This window comes from Saccostrea cucullata, unplaced genomic scaffold, assembly GCF_032062105.1.
Source record: "Saccostrea cucullata isolate Sc308-1 unplaced genomic scaffold, CSIRO_AGI_Scuc_v1 ctg9320, whole genome shotgun sequence".
Lineage (NCBI taxonomy): Eukaryota > Metazoa > Mollusca > Bivalvia > Ostreida > Ostreidae > Saccostrea > Saccostrea cuccullata.
This window is the reverse complement of record NW_026931960.1, coordinates 14539-20956: the sequence shown is the minus strand read 5'-3', so window position 1 is coordinate 20956 and position 6418 is coordinate 14539. Positions and strand designations below refer to the sequence as shown.

The following is a 6418-nucleotide window of genomic DNA, read 5'->3' as shown; positions in this document are numbered from 1 at the left end:
ATACTTCATGCCAACCATAAGATTTTTAAAGACATTTTCGCCTCTTAAATCAGAAGAAATAGAGGGAAAAACTTGTACATACTACATGGGTACATCCCACTAATTATTTTTAGAATCGGTAGGAGAAGAAAGTAGTGCAGAAAAAATTACAAGTTCCTTAATTTGCAGACTTGCGTAAAAAAAATTGGGCAGATGTACTGAATTGAGCCTCACACTTGTTGATAAGGATTATCTTTCCTACCAAAAAAGCTTGGAAAATTTAATTTATCAAGAAGATCAGCTGAATTATTTTGAGTATTATAACGCCAGTGATAATTCTGAAATTCCCCTACTTCCACTTTCATTTTTAGGGTTCCTTTTGCCGGAAAATGAATCTGACATGCCACCTCGAGATTTTAACCAAGGAAAGACAAGTTGATGTGCTTTGATTTGAGGGGTCACTCACTTCTGAACGAAAATTAGGGACATCACTATGAGAAGAAACGTTAACATTGTCGCCTATGGGAAAACAATTAGTGGACTGTACCCATATTAGGAAGCCTATATATTAATAAGTAAGTGAAAGATGTCATAAATCTTGAATTTATTTCAAAGTTGGTGTTTTCTATTATTTTCAATTGTTAAAATTTTTGAAAAAAAACAATTCTTTTATTGTTGATACACATTTTTAAACAAATTGATTCATAAATAAAGTGTCTAGCCCCCCCCCCCCCCAACACTCAACATGCTCATAATCATACATGTATCACCTATTGTTTACACATGTATCATGTAGATTAAATGTATCGATTTATATAATTTATTTAATCAGAATCATAAATGTATAATTTGATTAAGAAGCAATTATGTAGATGTACATGCTCCACTGTGGTTTATTTTCAATACACAAAAATTCACAAATGAGTTCGGGATCGGTATTCAATTGGGGTCAAGGTCGAAGTGAAAGTAGACTTAGCAGAAAGTTATCAAAACTGTTCAGTGCAGTGTTTAGCAGTATATAGGTGATGAGCATTTGTATTTTACACAGGAGGTAAGAGGTATACCTTAGTACAATATTCGTTAATAACAATTAAATGTTTTTGGAACATGTCGATGATCAGCACGTCACATACATGACATACATCATTTCAGATCAGGCGCGGTGAGGCTGGTTACAGTTGTCTGGGAGTTAAACGATGTGTGTGAACATGCACATTAACTGATTTTTCTCATATATTTTAGCAATTTCATTACATGTATTTGTTGAATGTACAATTATTGTCAGTAAAACATGATTTTTACCTATTCTGCTGAATTAACTTAGTTTATTTTGTTTCCCCTAACCCTAATTCTCAAGGTGGGTCATAAACAATTTTATTTTATGACAGCAGCTTTGAAAATACGTTCTAAAATTTAATAGAAAAAACTTTTTAAGTAAGAAAAATGCAAAAGAAAGCGATTTGTGAACAAAATGCTAGGTATCAAACATATGCTGTTTAAACATGTTAAAGGAAAATTCATGATTAATGAATTTACAACCGTTATTTAGTTGAACTTGTGAGATATCTCACGCCAGAGTACATTTATATAAATCGAATAGATAAAGACAAGATTCTCAAATACGCAAAGACCGGACATCCGAGTATATTTTTTTTCAAACCTTCCATCAGCCCCCAGTGTTTATAGACAATCAATTTACTTTTTGAGGGCCATTAGAGTTGCAGTGTTTCTAGAGCATTTTGCTTAATAGAGTTAAAAAGTAAGTGTCTAATTTTAAGTCGCAAGTCCAAATACAATAAGGAACGTTGAAAATAGTCTATCAAAAGGGACCATAAAACTTATGTCCAGTCTCGCAAAAGATACTGGCTCAAAAAAGATCCCTTATATACTGCTTAATGGCAAAAAAGTGCTGAGTACGTCTAAATTTGGAGCAATGGGGAAATGTTCAAATGTCGTCTAAACAAATCTCGAAGGGATTAAAAGCAAAGAAACAACCAATCTTTGAGGGCGTAATTAAAGAAAAAATACACTGGGCCTTCAGGAAGCTGAATCATGATTTCAAAACTATTTGTAATAAACAATATTTAATTGAACCAAACCGAATCTACAAATGATGAAAAGGCTACATGTATATACAATGTCATAGTCAAGACGTTTAACCCATAAATAAAGGCATTAAAGAAAATCTAAATTATATTTATCAGGATGAATATGCAGACGTATTTACAACTCCTATGATTCCGTAATGGCATATAGTAAACATAGGAACATAGATGAACTGGTTATTAGATCAAAACTCAGATCAAATAAAATGCAGTGAAATTGAATGATGTGTTTAAGTGGGCCCCTCATCTGCTCATTAGGCGGGCCTTACATGTACTATGTATTACGTACCTTACATGTGTGTGAACAGACAAGTTTGTTTGTTGTTGACCGTCCCTTTCGAAAATTTATTTCACATGGAGAGGCCAAGACACTTCTCTTAATTAGTTTAAACTTTATTATCAAATTGTTTCAATGAAGAATTCATTAGCTAAAGGCATGTTGATTTGTTTTATTAAGAACTTTTTCTCAGTAATCAATTATTTTTCTTCAACAAATCACAGTAGAACAATGTAAAACATGATTTTGATGAAATTGTATTTTATGAAACTTGGTTAACAATAAAAAAAATAATTGAATCTTTGTGTTCAAAAAATCTTTTCAGTCGGTGTGATTTAACTGGGTCGGTCGCGTTAGGGGAAACAAAGGTATTTTTTATTTTGGCCTTAATTACCAATGTTAACAGTGTGATTTCAGGTGGGAGCAAATTAATCATTTTTTAAATTAATTAATTTCAAGTAATGGGCATAAAAGGAATATGGTAAAATTGTACGTGTTGAATGTCTGTGTGTCTGTCTGTCTGCAAATGTGATATTGTGCCATTTATTGTATTGATTTTTTTTAGGTTCATGGTGATTGGTACAGGAAAAACATGAGGTCCATGCAGATGGTGTTTAAAACTATTGGCACACAAATGCACACCCATTTGAATACATCTTGAAACAGCACCAGCAAAATGTGACAGTCGGCAAAATGTGTAAGTTAAAGTTTTCTAAAAAAAAAATTCATTGAAGTGGGGGATGGGGTGGGGGTGAGGAAATTTACATATTTAATAGGTGATCAGAATGTGAAAGTATTTAGCTATAACTAATCTGTATATGCACTGCTATATACATTTTGCACTTATATAGATTTTTTTTTTTATTTAAGAATTTCAAATTAATTAGATCTACATCTTTGTTTTGTAAATTATGCATTATTAAGATTACACGGATATAAAAATTGAAGTTTCATGAATATTTGACAGTCGACATTATGTGATTTGTCAGGAAATTCAAAACTTTGTCTCATTTTCCTACAAATTACAAAATTGTTACCATGGAAACAAAACAACTTTAGTGGATTATTTATTTAATCTGCAAAACCACATTTTTTTATTTTTTAAAGTTATAATAATAGTATATAAGCAATGATTTTGTTTTATATGAAAAGTACAGGAAAAGTAATGATACACATGTATTGAGCTATCCATTATTATGATGTCATTGTGACGTCATAGATGAGTAAATTTGCGTTGGTATAAAAATTGCTTTGAAACAAATGATTCTATATAGGATTATAAAGGCTTATAACTTTTTTATTTATAGATATAATTTCATGAATGATACAACAATGGACAGGAAATAATCAGTTCTTTTTTGTTTTACTACTTTCAGGACATTTGTTAACTTCATTTTTTTGTCATTTCTGGAGAAACTATGAATTAGAGGGTGAAAAGTGGTCATATTTTGTGTGGAAATACATTAATTTTTTAAAATAAGTGAAATTGACCCAATTAAGTGCTTGATTATGATTTGACTATATGTATTTAAAGTTATGAAGTTGATTAAGAATGGTATTAATGTGTTAATAGGCTAAAATTTGACTTAAAACTTGGGTGCAGTTTTGGCAAGATTGGAGCATTTTTTAAGGATATTACACATAGACCTGTAAATGCTGTAAAATCTTTATTAATTGTTGAATTTTCATGAAACTTGGCATGATGTCTCTACTTATGCTCTAGATTGACAAACAGTGTGAAATATTGTAAAATTAAAAAAATGCTTTTTCATATTTACATAACTACTAGGCAACCAACCTTTAACGGCAGGAAAGCTTTTGGTATGTGCAATACGGCTACATAAAACCTCTTTAGTATTCATGTTGAGTTTGAGAAAGTACCTTAGTATTTTTTCTAGTGTTTGCCAACATTTTCATGCACACTGTTTGCTTGTTTGTACTATCATTTTATTTTGTATTCTTCAGATGCACTTTACCTTTGCCAGTTTTGAATCATTTGTTTTAAGGGCATCTGAGGGTTGGTTCCAGAACTTAATTAATTGTAAAGTAAATACCGTGGTACTATTCAGTCATAGGTTATGTTAATACGTGTATAACATTTTGTTCTGATAGAGGTATATGGTGTTTAACATTTTGTTCTGATAAAGGTGGCATACAGGAAAAGAAACAATACTAGATATTACTTCAAAGGAATAAAATAGCTTCATCTTGTAGGTGTATTTTATTTAAGGATCACTACTTCATGTCTGATGTGGTGAAAGTTATTCATATTCTGTTTGACTGTAATTTTTCATATTTTCAACTTCCATCCAGCTTAGTCAATTTTAATTAAATTTTGTGCAAAGCATACCCCAGGAAGGGGGGTGGAGTGTCAAGTGTGTCTCTGTCCCTGTCAATATAATTTCAAAGCAGTTAGTAAGATTTGGGTCAATTTTAAATCCTCTTTAGCAGAACCATTGGGCTAAAAACAATACTAATGTGAAAGCTTTATCATTAAGTGTAGAGATGTTTTTGAAGATTATGTACCCCTAATATACTGATAGTGTTACATTAGAAGTCTAAAATTTGCATGGAATAGGTGTAAAATCTTTTTAAAATCTCCTTCTTAACAATCAGAAACTAACAAACTAATTAATATGCAACATCGTTTTGTGTGTTGAATGATGATTCCATTTTGATAAAATTATGGCAGATGGGGGGTAGGATGAAGATGCAGTTAGACATAGAAGAAACAAAAAAGAGCTGATAGAAATAAGTTTTTCTTCTATTTTATTTATCAATACATATTTCTGAATAAGGAATATACTTCTACTTCTTGGTTGGGTTGATCAACATAAAGGATTATCTTACTGTAGTCAAGAAAAACATGTTTTATACGGCAAAGACATGCCTTTATCTAATTGCAGAATGAATAAAAAGGACAGAGGCAGATTTGAAGGAGATGCATGAAATGAGGAATATTTCAAAGAATTGCCTGAGCATAACCACTGCTACTGGATAAACATATGGCAATATAAAAGAGCAGGGTCAATGGAGGTATCATACAGTATAGGCCAGGAGAGACCCAGAAGAAGAAAGTATTGAAGAGAAACAAAAATAAAACCATTTTGACATTTATTGAAATATAGGATCAAAGCCTTACATGTAAAATTTGGGCATGTAATGACTTTTCTCTTGCTCTAAGACTTATAACAGTGATGATTTGATTTAATATCTTTATCCCGATTTGTCGAAAAGATTTGGACATAGTGCATCAATTATTTTAAAGTTTTGATACAACGAATTCATTCATTGTACTTGTAACTGAGTTTTCTGGTGTGACACTGTTTTATCGGCTTCAAAACTAAGTTTGTGATTTCCAAACCAGATTAATGAGATACATGTAATATCTTTTAACATCGGTGACTATTAAATCCATTCTTTTACATCTCAGAAGTATTTTTATTATTACAGGGAAAATATGCATTGTACATGTATCTGTAATAAACAGGATTATAGAAATTTTCCATAAAATACAACACAATCTTAGCAACTAAAGGCAAATATTTTATCAAGGGTGTGATCTATTTATCAATATGGTTTTCAGCATCTTGCTCTACCTGCAATGACTTGCTCCAAGTTCCAATATTTAAATTTAAATTTTGCAAACATGGTTATAAAATTCTTTAAAAGCCAAATAGTTTAGGCACAAAATGCTTATATATTTCCTATCATTTGTAAAGTGTACACTGAATGAGATGTGGAATGTTAGAATTAAAGTATTAAATATGTTTTGGACTTATGTATGCTTATGCAAATAAATTTGAATTCAACTAGGGAAGGTAAATGTCATACTTATTGGGTTTGCAATCTAATGCAAGAGTATAAATATCCAAGACAAATTTGACAATTTTAATGAAGGGTATAAGTAACCCAAGAAGATTGAACCAATGTCCAATACCTATTGGGTTTTCTTTCTTATAAAAAAAATTTTGAGTAACCCAAGAAGAATGTCCAATACCTTTTAATTTATATACTATTGAAGGGATGAAGATATCCAAGAAGAATTGGACAGGTG

The 6418-nt window shown here is 31.1% G+C and overlaps 1 long non-coding RNA gene across 1 annotated transcript; it reads left to right on the top strand.

The window, feature by feature from the left end:
• The first annotated feature begins 2752 nt into the window (after positions 1 to 2752).
• Positions 2753 to 6131, top strand: LOC134234110 (uncharacterized). Its single transcript, XR_009985119.1, has 2 exons — positions 2753 to 3058; positions 5268 to 6131. It is a non-coding gene; the product is annotated as an uncharacterized LOC134234110 (long non-coding RNA).
• Positions 6132 to 6418: the final 287 nt, after the last annotated feature.